The sequence below is a fragment of the Lycium barbarum genome, chromosome 12 (assembly GCF_019175385.1).
Source record: "Lycium barbarum isolate Lr01 chromosome 12, ASM1917538v2, whole genome shotgun sequence".
Classification (NCBI taxonomy): Eukaryota; Viridiplantae; Streptophyta; class Magnoliopsida; order Solanales; family Solanaceae; genus Lycium; species Lycium barbarum.
This window is the reverse complement of record NC_083348.1, coordinates 5,204,328-5,217,564: the sequence shown is the minus strand read 5'-3', so window position 1 is coordinate 5,217,564 and position 13,237 is coordinate 5,204,328. Positions and strand designations below refer to the sequence as shown.

Sequence of the window (13,237 nt, the reverse complement as noted above, 5' to 3'; positions counted from 1 at the left end):
TCGGAAGAAGTTAATTTAGAGTCATTATCCGAGGCTAAATAACATAAACTTGCTATTATTTATAATTCGTGGAATAGATTGGATCGTTACTTGAGAAGTAGTTTCCTTTATTCCATTCTTGTTGCCATTGATCAATTTACTTGCTTTCTAGATTAGAATTTATATATTCGTATTTTATCAAAACCTTATCAAAAACCACCATTGATGCGTTCGGGCATAGCTATTGTTAGTGATAATTCCTAATCTGCTTAAATCGCCTACATATTGTTCTCTGTGGGATTCGACCCCAACCTTGTTGGGTTACTATATTTGACAACGTCCGCGTTATACCATTAATAGGTGTAATTTGAGCGTATCAGTAATTTAGATGATTTTATTATGAAATCAATTAAATGTTTACTATAATCTCCACTATAATATTTTTCTTTGATGGATTACTTATTTAAAAGAGTAGTTAACACTTGTAATCATATATGTACATGTTACACTCTAAATGAAGGCTTAACCCTAGAATCTGATTGGAGGGAAACTAATTCGTTCAAATTTACACTTGAATTATTTTCATGAGTATCAGTAGCAGGCATGGAGAAAGACGCGAGAATTCCAAAGCACGGCTCCAATTTTTATTGGCCAGGCGTGATTTTGTTAATCGATCTCAATTATGATACAGTTTCCAACAATATATTCACATCCCTATTCTACGCCGCCACTGTATATAATCATTCACGACAAGGTCATCAAAATATCAGTACAATCGTTTCTTCTCAGCATTGACAGAAGGTCTTTTCAAATCAAAGGGTGAGTTGTCGCAATTTTCCTTACTAATTTTTTCTGCTAATGATATCTTGTAGTTATACTTTCCATACTAATTTTTTCCGCTAATGATATCTTCTAGTTATATTATCCTTATCAATCTTATGTTTTAATTTTGAAGGTAAATAATGTCTCAACCCATACCATAAATTCAGTCGTCACCACAAGGACAAGTGCACATCTATCCCATCAACATTCCGCTGAAAAACTTTGTTATGCAGATTCAAGAGTTTCGTATTGACCTTGCCACACTCACTCACCGTGTGGATTAGGTATCCCACAGCCAAGAGTTAATGATGCTGAGGTTGGAATGTGTTGCTACTAGGTTGGAGAGAATCTTCTCTAACTGTGGGATCCAGATCAAGATTGATCCACATACCTCAATTGCGTCTGGGATTTTGAAAGACCTTGTTTAGTATTTTGGCATAGTCCTTAGTATTATGTGATTTGTAATGTCCAAGTATTATGATGATCTATTACTGAGGAAATTTAATGTTAATTAATGAATTTTCTTGTTTAGTATGGATATTTGGATCTTTTAAATAATATATTTATATTTTTTCCATAAACATTTTATTAGTATTATTTAAAATTTTCCCGATAATTATTTAATTAATTAACTATCTTGTCAAAATAAACAAAAAGGCTACTTAATAATGACCGACTGCGTTGATTAAGTTGTCGGTTACACTTTACCTTTTCTCCCCATATATAGTGGGCTTGTTCTCTAATTCTTCATTCATCCACTCTCTCTCTCTCTCTCTTTACACAAGTGCTTTGGGGTTTGTTGAAGCTCTACTCCATCAGGTATGTGTTTCATCCATTTATACTCACTTCCTTTTTATTTTCTTACTCATTGCATCCATAATTTTAATTTTATTCTTATTTTGGTTCTATAGGAAAAAAATGGAACCGATTCTTAGGCGCACTGACAAAATGATGGAGGGCATCGAGGATTGTTTTGATGCCCTTACTGACCAGGTGAATATAATAGATGCGCAGAGAGATCTCCTGGAACGTCACCAAGAGTTGAGTGACCGATTGGAAGCTGTGGCACGGAGACTGGAGAGAATGATCAGTGGTGTCTTGGCCTCGTTTCATATTGATGCTGATCAATATGTCACTCCTCCCAATTCTCCACCAATCTTTCTTTAGGCTGTTTGTTGTTGTTTTCTAGTTGGTGTTTGTTCTAGTGTGGGTGTATGGTAGATGTTTGTCCTAGTTAGTGCTTGTTCTAGTATGGACTTATGGTAGATATGTGTTTGTTCTTGTTGGTGCTCTTATGGTAGTGGTGTTTGTTTTTGCTGGTGCTTTTGGAAACCCCCAACCCCCTTATGTTTTTGAATGTAAATATTCCTAAGAGGAAGTTATGCAATCCTATGTTCCTATATATTTGTCCTGCTATTAATATTATAGTAACTTGATGTTGGTTGAACCTTAATTTTGTATCTAATTATAGGTCAATAAATAAAATAAATATTTTTGGATTTAAGGGACATTGGTATACTTTTTGGATTTATGGGTCAACCAATAAAATAAAATAAAATAGAGGATAATTTTGGATTTAAGGGAACTTATAGATGCTTCTAAACAGCCTTATCAACAACCGAGTTTATACGTAGATGCATTTAAATGGTCTTTTATCAACAACCCTATTAATTGAGTTATTGAATCATGTAATCATTTAGTTAGTCTGCGGACTAACAAGAAAATAACATATACCGATGCTTGAAGGCCATTGGCTAGGGGTGCTTAGAGAAATTATATATGTTCACATTCTTGCTTTGTTCTTCTAAATTCTCCATTCTTTCTTCCTTCTCTTGTGTGAAGACTTGTGTGCTCAAAACAAATATGGAGCGCGTTATCCGTCACCAAGGAAAGATCCTCATGTGTTTTGATGACACTAACACATTGTTTATGCGCCGCATGAGTTCTGTGGAAAACAGTGTTGATTGTTTAAACGTTCGCCTAGATGAAGGGTTGGAAGACATTAATAAACATATTACCAAATTGGAGGGACAGATCTTTGAAGTCAAAAAGCGTCAAGATGTGCTACTTCATCGTCTTAATGCAATTGTTGCAAGGTTGGAAATGATCCCCCTGAAGCGTCCATGTTAGTATTGGGGTGGATGCAACAAAATGTGTTGTTGATTGATGCTACGCCTGTTTGCAAATGATGTTTGTAGTGGTATATTCATGCTGTGTAATCAAATTTCCTGTCTTGTTTGATTTTGTTTGTTTTAAACAACATTAATGATGAAGCTTGTTGTTGTGTCCCTTTTATTACATGGCTGAACCTTGGTACAATATGTCATGACCGGTCAACCATTCCCTCGCTCATGAGTTTTGTCTTGTTTGATCTAATCACAATAATTACTGATTCGTCAACCAAGCATTTGATTATGCTAATTGTTTTGGTTGATCCGTCAGACAAGGTAGCGGATGGGTCAACCATGTACTCGCTTATTTGATTTGTGATGTTTGATCATTCGAATAGTACAGCATGACGCATCAACCAACGACATTGTAGAATTAAACAACACAATCAATCACAGGAATGTAGAATTGAACAACATCCATCACATACATACTACTGAGAATTGAACAACACTCATCAAACACAAGAATGTAGAATATAATTTAGAACAATAACCCCAGAAGAACTGTAATATATGATCCAAAGCATTCTTTCAATTATTCCTTCCAAACAAATTTATCATTCAAAGAGTGACTTCTTGGGTGCAGAGATTCAGATCAGGCAACACCACATGTTGTGACATTACATCATCATTTTCCTAAAATGGGAGCTTTGGAAAATTCAAACTTAATCCAATTAAATCCAATGACGTTAAAATTGATTATGCAAGACAGTACCTCATTTCTTGCTCTTGTGGTGTTGCGCAGTCCCTTTGCCTTGCCTCTTCCTCTTCCTCTTCCTCTCCCTCTCCCTCTATCTTGTGATAGTCCATCATCATTTTGCTGCAATGCGAGTTACACCAAATTCAAAGTTAAGCCAAGTAATCCAATGACATTAATTAAATTAAAGTGATAATGCAAAACTGTACCTCATTTGTTGCTTTGGTCGAACCGCTAGGCCATTGCTTTGCACCTCTGCCTCTTCCTCTATCTTGTGATGCTCCTTTTCCTCTGCCTCTTCGTCAGACAGCATTGACTCTGGTCCAACTAGCATTGTATCGTACACCCCTCCCCTCAAAAGAACTATATAAGGCTTCAATTGGTGGTTTATAGCAAACAACCTTTGGCCTTCCACGTGAACGATGCACTTCAGGGTCAACAAAATTTGGTAATGGGCCATTTGGTACGGGATTCGGTGTAGGATTTGGTATATGATCATTTCCACTATTTGGTACAGGATTTGGTGTAGGGTTTGGTATATGATCATTTTCACTACTTCCTGATAAAGTCACCCCGTGTTGAGTAACCTCTTATATCATATCGTGATCAAAATTAGAAAGATCATTAACCAAATCTGATAGTCTTAACCTGGCAAATTGTACCATAGTGTCACTGTCCAATGCAAAATTACATGCATCGTCAAAATACATCATTAACTCGTTATACTTCTTTACTTATCCGTCATATGTGGGTAACCACCAAGAAAGAGTTTTTTGAGGTGGTGTCGAACAACATCTTTTCTCCACCTTGTCAAAACATACCTCTCATTGAACAGTTTGAACTTCTTATGTGCCATCACCTTAATTATATGGATACAAACAATCCCTCTTGATTCAAAGGATTTGCAATTGCACTCAAAATGTTCACCGTCTATAGTTTGTTTAACCCTGAAAACAAATTCATTCCCATAGAAATCATTTTTAATTGAGGTATTTGTTATGTCGTACATCTCCACTCCGTCCATGGCTGTCTCATTATTTTCTTGGCATAACTCACAGTGAAAGTACCTCTTTAACTCACATTGAAAAATTCCAAACATTCTATGGGTATAAGCAGCTTCGAGCTGTGCCTCAAACAGGAACAGTGACTCACAACTTGTTTTAGTGTATTGAGATTGATACTTAGCCATCAACTCTTTCTCGTATTTATCTCTCAATGTTAACTCATACTGCTGAACAAACTGTTTCAGCATTCTCCTATTATTGATAAATCCATTGAAGAAGGCATGTATTCCCTCACTTCTTTGCGTCGATAACATCCAGCCCAGAAGTAGTTATTCAGGTATATTGGTGCCAACTTTCCCTTTCTGAATAAAATTTACTGAACCAGTCACTTTCTTTTAGTCCATATTTCTGATAAACTCACCCTACCTATGCTCGAACTCTTCAATGGTAATGCTACCAAGGACAATGCTCTTGAATTCATTCTTCGCCGCTTTATATCCACCATCCGTCACCTTTAGATGCATAGTAAACTTAGTGAATATGTGCCAACTACAATATCTGTGAACTGTGTTTTCAAACACCACACTAACATCTGCCTTAATGCTTTCACATTGGTTAGTCAAGATAGCCTTTGGAGCAACATTATTCATGGCTTTTTTCCATTTGCTGAAAATAATCTTGTATTGTTTAGCGTGCTCACATGTAAGAAGAGCACATCCCAAAGAATAGACTGGTCGTGATGATTAATACCAAAAAAAGAAGCTAATGGCATGTTATACATATTCACAAGATAAGTTGTATCGAAGCATATTACATTACCGAACTCCTCATATGCATATTTACAGTGTGAGTGAACCCATACGACGCTCTGAATCCTACCAGCACCATCCATATCCATGGAGTAGTAAAATTCATTATCCTTTGTTTGCATGTCACTAAAGAACTGGCATAAAGCGTTTGCATCAGCTCCTAGCATTTGCAACCTCCTTTGTTGTTCAATATAATTTCTACACTTTTTTGGGGTACAACCCATATTTTCTGGCCCAACAGATTGAACCTCTAAAAGTCTCACGGTCTTGCAAGGTCTTAAGCCAGCTCTGTCATTAGCTTCAAGAATCCTCTTCACAGATTTACCAATATATCTGTGTCCAGCCATCTGCCATCACAGGCTAGAGTCCAATTTATGATTATGGTCTCTACATACCTTAGTGACCATCCATGAACCATCTTACTTCAAAGCGGCATTAACTCTTGCCTCGCATCCAGTCCTCTTAGTGTGTTTTTGATTAGTGGTTTTCTGGACTTGTCGCAAACAAAAAGAGCATAATTCTTAGAAAGTTTTCTTTTCAACACACAAAAGCCTCTCATTTTCGCATGCCTTTTACAGAAACGAAACACCAATTCAGTAGATTTGAAAAACATACCTGTCATTGGACCTGCTAATATTTGCTCATCAGAGTACACTTCCTCCGATTCTCCACTATAAGCAGAAGTCTCTTCAGCTTGTCCATCCATGTGTGTATCTTCCCTGGCATTGTGACTCCCAAATGAGTCACTGAACTCACTATCTTCATTCCTCAAGCTGTTTTCAGATATCAACCCTAGAGACTCGTAAAACGCAGTCCTATTATGATCATCGTTGATGTTCATTTTTTTTAAGTAAGAACACAAACTTAATTATAATAGATAGATTATACAGCGGCTAAGTTTGTGTGATGAGGTGAGGAGATCTATAGGTCAAGTGAATAAATGGAGGGAAAATATAGAGTGTAAAATACATATATTGACAAGTATATTGGGCAGAAAAATAAATGTATAATACACGTATAGGGAAAATAAAACATTAATAAGTACGCATAGGAAAAATAAATAAATAAAAGTTTAAATCAACAAGTCAACCTCGATCAGTGCACTTTTCTGCGTGCTTAAGAAGCTTAGTTAAGCTTAACAGCCATTTGCTTAGTTAAGGGTTAACCAAGTTTGGTTAATTAAGTTTTGATATTAAGGGTATCTCTGTCATTTCACATTTTTTTGCCCAAATTCTGCCCACGATTTTCTGTCCAAATAGCATCGTCCGATATAAAAACCAGATTAATTCAAGCTATTCCAATTTTGTATCTGAAGTATTGGCAGAAAGAAAAAGAGTTAAAAGAAGAGCAATTCAATTTTAGATAGGGAGGTCTCATGTTCAAATCCTAGTGGGAGGCAAAAAAATATTACTCCATTCGTCCGAATTTGTTTGACACTTTTTGCTTTTCGAGAGTCAAATTTCTTAATTTTGACTGTGTTTGAACATAGAATCTTTAATTTTTTTTGAAATAAATTTTACATATTTAAAAACTGCATAAAAAATGCTATAAGTCATCATAATTAATAATTTACAATATTTAAAAGATATATGAAAAAATTACGGTCAAAGAACAACTCTTTGACTCTCGAAAAGGGAAAAGTGTCAAACAAATTGGGTAGGTGATTTCTTTCTATTTATTTAAGTCTCGATGGATAGAGTTGTCTTGTATTCTCACCGGCGGATGGTAGCAGGTGAAATTAGTCGAGGCGACACCACAATTATCAAACAAAAGGAAGGAAAAATATATTGATGACAACCCACAAATTAAAATATAGGCACTAATTTTCATGAGTAATCAATACACAACTAAATTCTCACAAAAATAACTTACAAATTACCATTCAAAGAATCTACATTGTATCCTTCAAGTTGGCGGAGACCATCTAAAGGCTCATGCTAATACCCATTCTTCGCCATACAGTCTTTTCCTTAGTTTCCCTATGCCTGCTGATCAATTTTGTGAGGAAAGAAAAGGAAATGTTCAGCTTATAAAACATTAACCAATGGTGGGTTACAGACTTGAAAAGTCATAACTGCCAATGAAGAGGTATAGTTAAAACACAATAAACAACGGGGGTTATGGATGTAGATTTTTAAAATAAGAAAATGGGAAAAATGCAAGGAAGAAAAAAAAAAGGAGAAAAAAGCTAAATAGCATTTTAGGCCTTAGAGAGGTACCGCATCACCTTGGCTATGCCTAACTTTATAATATGTATATATATATATATATAGAGATTTTTGTGAAACTATATTTCCACAAAATTACTTGCATATTCAACCCATGTTCTACATCTCTTCTTTTTTGTTCTGACCACGTTCTCCATTGTGTACGGTGAGAACTTAGAAAGTTCACCTCAGTTCATCGAAGGCTCATACGGGGTGATTATCGATGGTAAGTCCGAGAAGACGGAGGGAACAAACCGGACTTGCACGAAGGGAGTCCGAGAAGATAAGTCTGAATGAGTTTATCCTTTTGTTGACTTCTCCGAAAATCACTCCCTCAACGGACGTGTCTGGTATTTTCGAAACTATTTACCCACGTTCAAGCTTGAGTCATACAGTTACTTTAGGACTCTAGTACTATAAATACACATGTAACAGCCTCATTAGAGGGGATCTTTATCTCATCTCCATCTCAAGTTAACAGTTAACATACAAAAATTTCTTTCATAGTAAAGGACCGATATTGGTGAAGTTACGTCTATTTTAGTTTATTTTTGGTCCAAGTAAGGAGATAAAACCTTCTCCCACTCGGACACGTTGCTCGTCTTCATTACACATGCCATCTTCTTTTAATTTTACGTTAATTCTTTACTTTTCAATCATTCGTTTTATCTTGTTAACAAGCCTGGTCACATATCCTTTAAATCGCGTACAAATTCAATTGTTGCTCTCTTTTGAGGGGAAACAGTTTGGCGCCCACCGTGGGGCTAAGGATAATAGTGACAGCTTATTGACTAGACAACCTTTACTTGTCTTGTTCGTTTTTGTGATTTCAGGATCATGTCACACCTAAGCCACTCCGTTCACCTCAACAAATATGAATCTAGCGAGCACAACGCAAACCTCAACAGGGTACCACCCAACAACGCACCCGCCGTTGATCCCGTGGGCGACCAGCCCGTCCAAAATCCGAACGCTAATGAAGCGGATAGGCGTGGAGCTCCCAGAGGGGAGGCGGAGGAAATTAATTTACGTATGATTTATTATTTGTCGCAGGGACACCACATCACCATGCAACAACAACAAGAAGCCATTGTACAACTTCAAAGGGATCTCAGCGATGCGTTGGCACCAGAACCGGACCGAGTGTCTGAACCAGTTTGAAGGGAAACGGAGGTCGGCGACAGTCAGGATAGGCTGGTCATTTTCGAGTCATCAGGGATGATAAGAATGCTCGAAGCTTTGACCAAACGTATAGATTCCAACGAGAAAAAGATGAATGAGTGGATAAAATCCCGGGAGGGCCTCCAATTCTCACCAGACAAGAAACCAAATACATCGTGAGAGGGCCTTTTCCTCTGAGTGCCGCACCAAAGCTGATCCCGAAGAGATTCAAAATGCCAGACATACTGAAGTACGAAGGAACCACCGACCCACAAATGCACATTACTGCTTACACATGTGCTATAGCCGGCAATGATCTCCAGGACGATGAGATCGAGTCAGTGAGATTGAAAAAGTTCGGTGAAACATTGACTAAAGGGGCCATGCAGTGGTATTATTCACTACCCCAACACTCCATCCCATCCTTTTTAGTTACTTGCCGATGCCTTCGTGAAAGCTCACGCAGGGGTACGGAAGGCAGACAAATTCAAGATTTTCCAAAGGGATGATGACTCTGGGCATCCAATTGACCCCGGGCATCGTCAAGAAAACTTCACAGCTCACCACTCTCCTTTGAACCCCGGAGAAATCCTTCGTGCAGCAACACCACGGCCTGCATTTAAGAACGGGTTAATATGACAATTTAGAAGGTATGAAATGAAAGGGTAATTCACCAGTACATACCCGATTGCAGGCGTGCATACTCTCATTCAGGAGACACGACCACGATACACTATCCATCTTTTCCTAATCTTCATGGGACACCAAAGGTCGGAGGTAGCTGGCCACACCAACCGGGCAGGATAAAAAGTGCGTATCCTCTGGCTTAGAAATGACGTTAGATTTCATCCTCCTCGGGTCAACACTTGGCGTAGGAAACGTGCCTATAAGGTGGGGCCGAGAACCCGTTGCAGTAATATGCAAAGGTCATCTCCTACCTTAGGGGATCTAAAGGTTAGAACTCGAGGGTTCAGCCCTAACAACATCAGTCGGGGAAACCTCTTCCAACATAGTATCAAGGTTGAGGACTTCCCCGTGCAAAGAAGGGGAAGAAGAAGCCTCGGGTAAATTAGTCGCATCGGTGGCATGTTCCTAACCATATTGATCGTCCTTGATCGCAATGACGTCGCCAGAGATCCGGACTGGGCTTTCTAAAGGCTGCAAGTCCATGCCAGCCATAGTAGGTTTAACCACGGGTGGTGCAGTTTATTGCAAGCTGAAGGAGATCATGAAGTCATCTTCATCCTTCTCGGGCACATCCTTTAGTGACTGTAAAGGTTCACTACGGGCCGTGGCGGGTTTCCTTCTTTTTGAACCCGTGGAAGATGATGGTTGTGAAGATCTTCTCCGTTTCCTACTTGTTGCCACCTCGGCAATGAGTTATTCGGTGTCAGCTGGATCGAACATCGAGCTCTCCCTGGGGGACACGGGCAGAGGATCCCTCAGTTGGGTCTTGTTTTGCTTTAGGCCTACCAATATAAGAGGAAATCACGAGCCAAAAAATAATTTAAAAGTATAACCAGTGGCGCAAAGCCTAAGAAGACTCATCGTGATTTTTCACCTCCCATTTGCCCGATGACAAATGGCTCCAAGATCGCAGCACATGGAGGACCTCATAGCTACTATTCGAGGTTATCAATGGAACGGGGCACCCATTTTTTTGCTATAAGGAAAAATAAAAACGTAAATAAATGCTTGGAACGAACCGAAGAAAATTCTGAAGAATCGAAGTCACTTACGCCGTTTGTTCCACTTCTCGAGAAAGGGACGATGGGTCGGAGGAATAATTTCCTCGATCTTGACACGGACGTACCGTACCAGCCATCCACGGTCTTTATCGTCCACGCTGAAAAGAATTGGTAACTTTCCACTCTTCATAAGCTTCACTATTCCCCCGCGAAAGAAATGGGGCGAGTAAAGCCGGAACAAATAATCAAGAGTGCATTCAACATTGACCTCGTGGGCCAAAAACCGAATGTATGTAACCACACGCCATATATTCGATCCAATCTACCCGAGGCACAGTTGATATGTCCTGTACATGTCCAGAATGACTTCGTCAATTGCCGGATTCAAATTGAACGTGAAAGGGAAAGTGTACATACTTGAATATCCCTCCACATAGGTCGTGATATCTTCATTGGGGCCGGAGATTATGATCTCTGAGGGTCCATACCTCCACTCACCACCTGGTTGTTACACCCCTCGTGTTCGTAGTGGTAGAACCTATGGTTTCCTAGTCGGGTATGCCCTTGGAATAGAGACCCGAGCCCGAGTTTGGAGGTAGAAAATGTCTTACCCTGTGTACAAGGGTACCAGCAGATATTCCTGGCAATCTATAGAGTTAAAAGTTGAGCGAATCAAGTCGACGCAATCGGAACTGAAACAGAAAAACCTGCAGGACACCAGTCATTGTCGACATGTTCGACGGACCATCGACGTGCGGCGTCGATGGGATCTCGCATCCATGCATCTACAAGCGCAGGTCGATGGGCAAGTCGATGGACCGTTGACACGTCTGCTGGCCGTCGACCCGCTCTTCGAACTGGACTGCTGTAGCCTTTTTGGCTTCCAAGTATAAATAGGTGGTCCACGACCCTATTTCATATTTTCCTCCTTCCAAAAATCAGAGAACCCTAATATATTATCTCTCAATATTTTCGATCATATTAGTGAAGATTTGGCAAGACCCGAACCCCGTAAACCCGAGATGGTGGAGAAGAAGGTTGTTTCTAGGTTTTCTTCAAGTTGTGGAGTTTAGGGAGTTGAAGTTGAAGCGATTCTTGGGATTCTTGACCCCTCAAGGTATGTAAATAATTTATACCCTTATATTTAAGTTGGTTATCAAGAGTTTAGTGATGTTAAGTGATGAGAAGGTAATTGTGGAAGTGTTAAGTTGATGAAGGGCAATGTAGTGATATAGGGTTGTTTTAGGAGATGATTGGAAACAGGTTTACGTATATTTTGATAAATATATATGTGTTGTCATTGTTGATGTGAGTATTGTAGTTGATGTGGGATCGAATGAGAAGTTGCGGAGTTGTAAGCTTACAAGGAAATTATTGTTTATAGTTCGTTGAGCTTTATACGCATTTGAGGATAGCTAGTAAGCAAAGTAAGTAGCCTAATTACGCCCTATGTTATCTTAATTGTAGGCTTGCAAGTTCAAGAGGTAGAAGTTGGATTATTGCGTATACTTCAAGGTATGATAAGACTAACCTTTCCTTCTTTTGGCATGATCCTATGATATGATCCAACAAGCGAGTAGGCGAGATTTCACATTACTCTACTCTTAGAAGTATTAGGAGTACTTCAGTCTTTGATGTTCATGTACCCCATTTATGAGTGATCCTTCTATTCATGGGTCCAGTCTTGTATAGCCAGTCCTGTTCATACAGTTTATCCATGCATTACATTCATTATATATTTATGTACATTGACCCATGACTAGAAGGCGCTATATACGCATTACTACTATGATGATGATATTGATTATGGCCACAGAGGAGCCAATATGATATGACGAGATGCCATAGAGGCTTACAGGCGTTATATACGCGCATACATCATGCGTTATATACGCGCATACATCATGCGTTATATACGCACACATACATCAGGCGTTATATACGCACTCATATAGATACATGGTCATCATTAATAGGTATGAGCATGCATATTATGTGCCCACAGAGGCATTATCAGTTACGCAGATTTAGGCAAATACTAGTTCATACAAGTACATGTAGTTAGTCATTTCAGCTTATGAGCTCAGAACTTATCCATGATTCTCATATGTATACATATGTGTTGTTGCTCTTATACCTTACATACTCGGTACATTATTCGTACTGACTCCCCGTTGCTTGGGGGGCTGCGTTCATGCCCGCAGGTACAGAGAGACGGACAAGTGGTCCAGCTCAGTAGGACCTCTAGATCTAGCAGTGGTCATTACGCTCCATTCGATCCGGAGCTACACTCAGTTTTGGTATGCCCTTTTTGAGATTTGTATACATATGGGTATGACGGGGCCCTGTCCCATCCTTCCTACAGCTTTCATTCCAGTAGAGATCTATAGACAGTTGTATGTAGTAGTCAGATGATGTAGCCTTTGATGTTTAGTATGTCTTAGATATGGGCCTTTGATGTTCAGTATGTCTCAGATAAGTATTTAGGGGTGTTTGGTCGCTAGAGGTCAGAATCCCGTCATGGCTCATTGGGTTGGGTCGTGACAGAAGTGGTATCAGAGCAGTTTTGTCCTAGGGTTGTCTACAGATCGTGTCTAGTAGAGTCTTGTTTATGGGCGTGTTGTGCACCATACTTATAAACAGGAGGCTATAGGACATTTAGGATTATGTCATTCTTTCTCTCTTAGATTGAGAGATAG

General features: G+C 39.1%; 1 long non-coding RNA gene across 1 annotated transcript; it reads left to right on the top strand.

Annotated features, from left to right (window-relative positions):
* The first annotated feature begins 1,521 nt into the window (after positions 1 to 1,521).
* Positions 1,522 to 2,248, top strand: LOC132623457 (uncharacterized). The gene is made up of 2 exons (XR_009576242.1): positions 1,522 to 1,620; positions 1,713 to 2,248. It is a non-coding gene; the product is annotated as an uncharacterized LOC132623457 (long non-coding RNA).
* Positions 2,249 to 13,237: the final 10,989 nt, after the last annotated feature.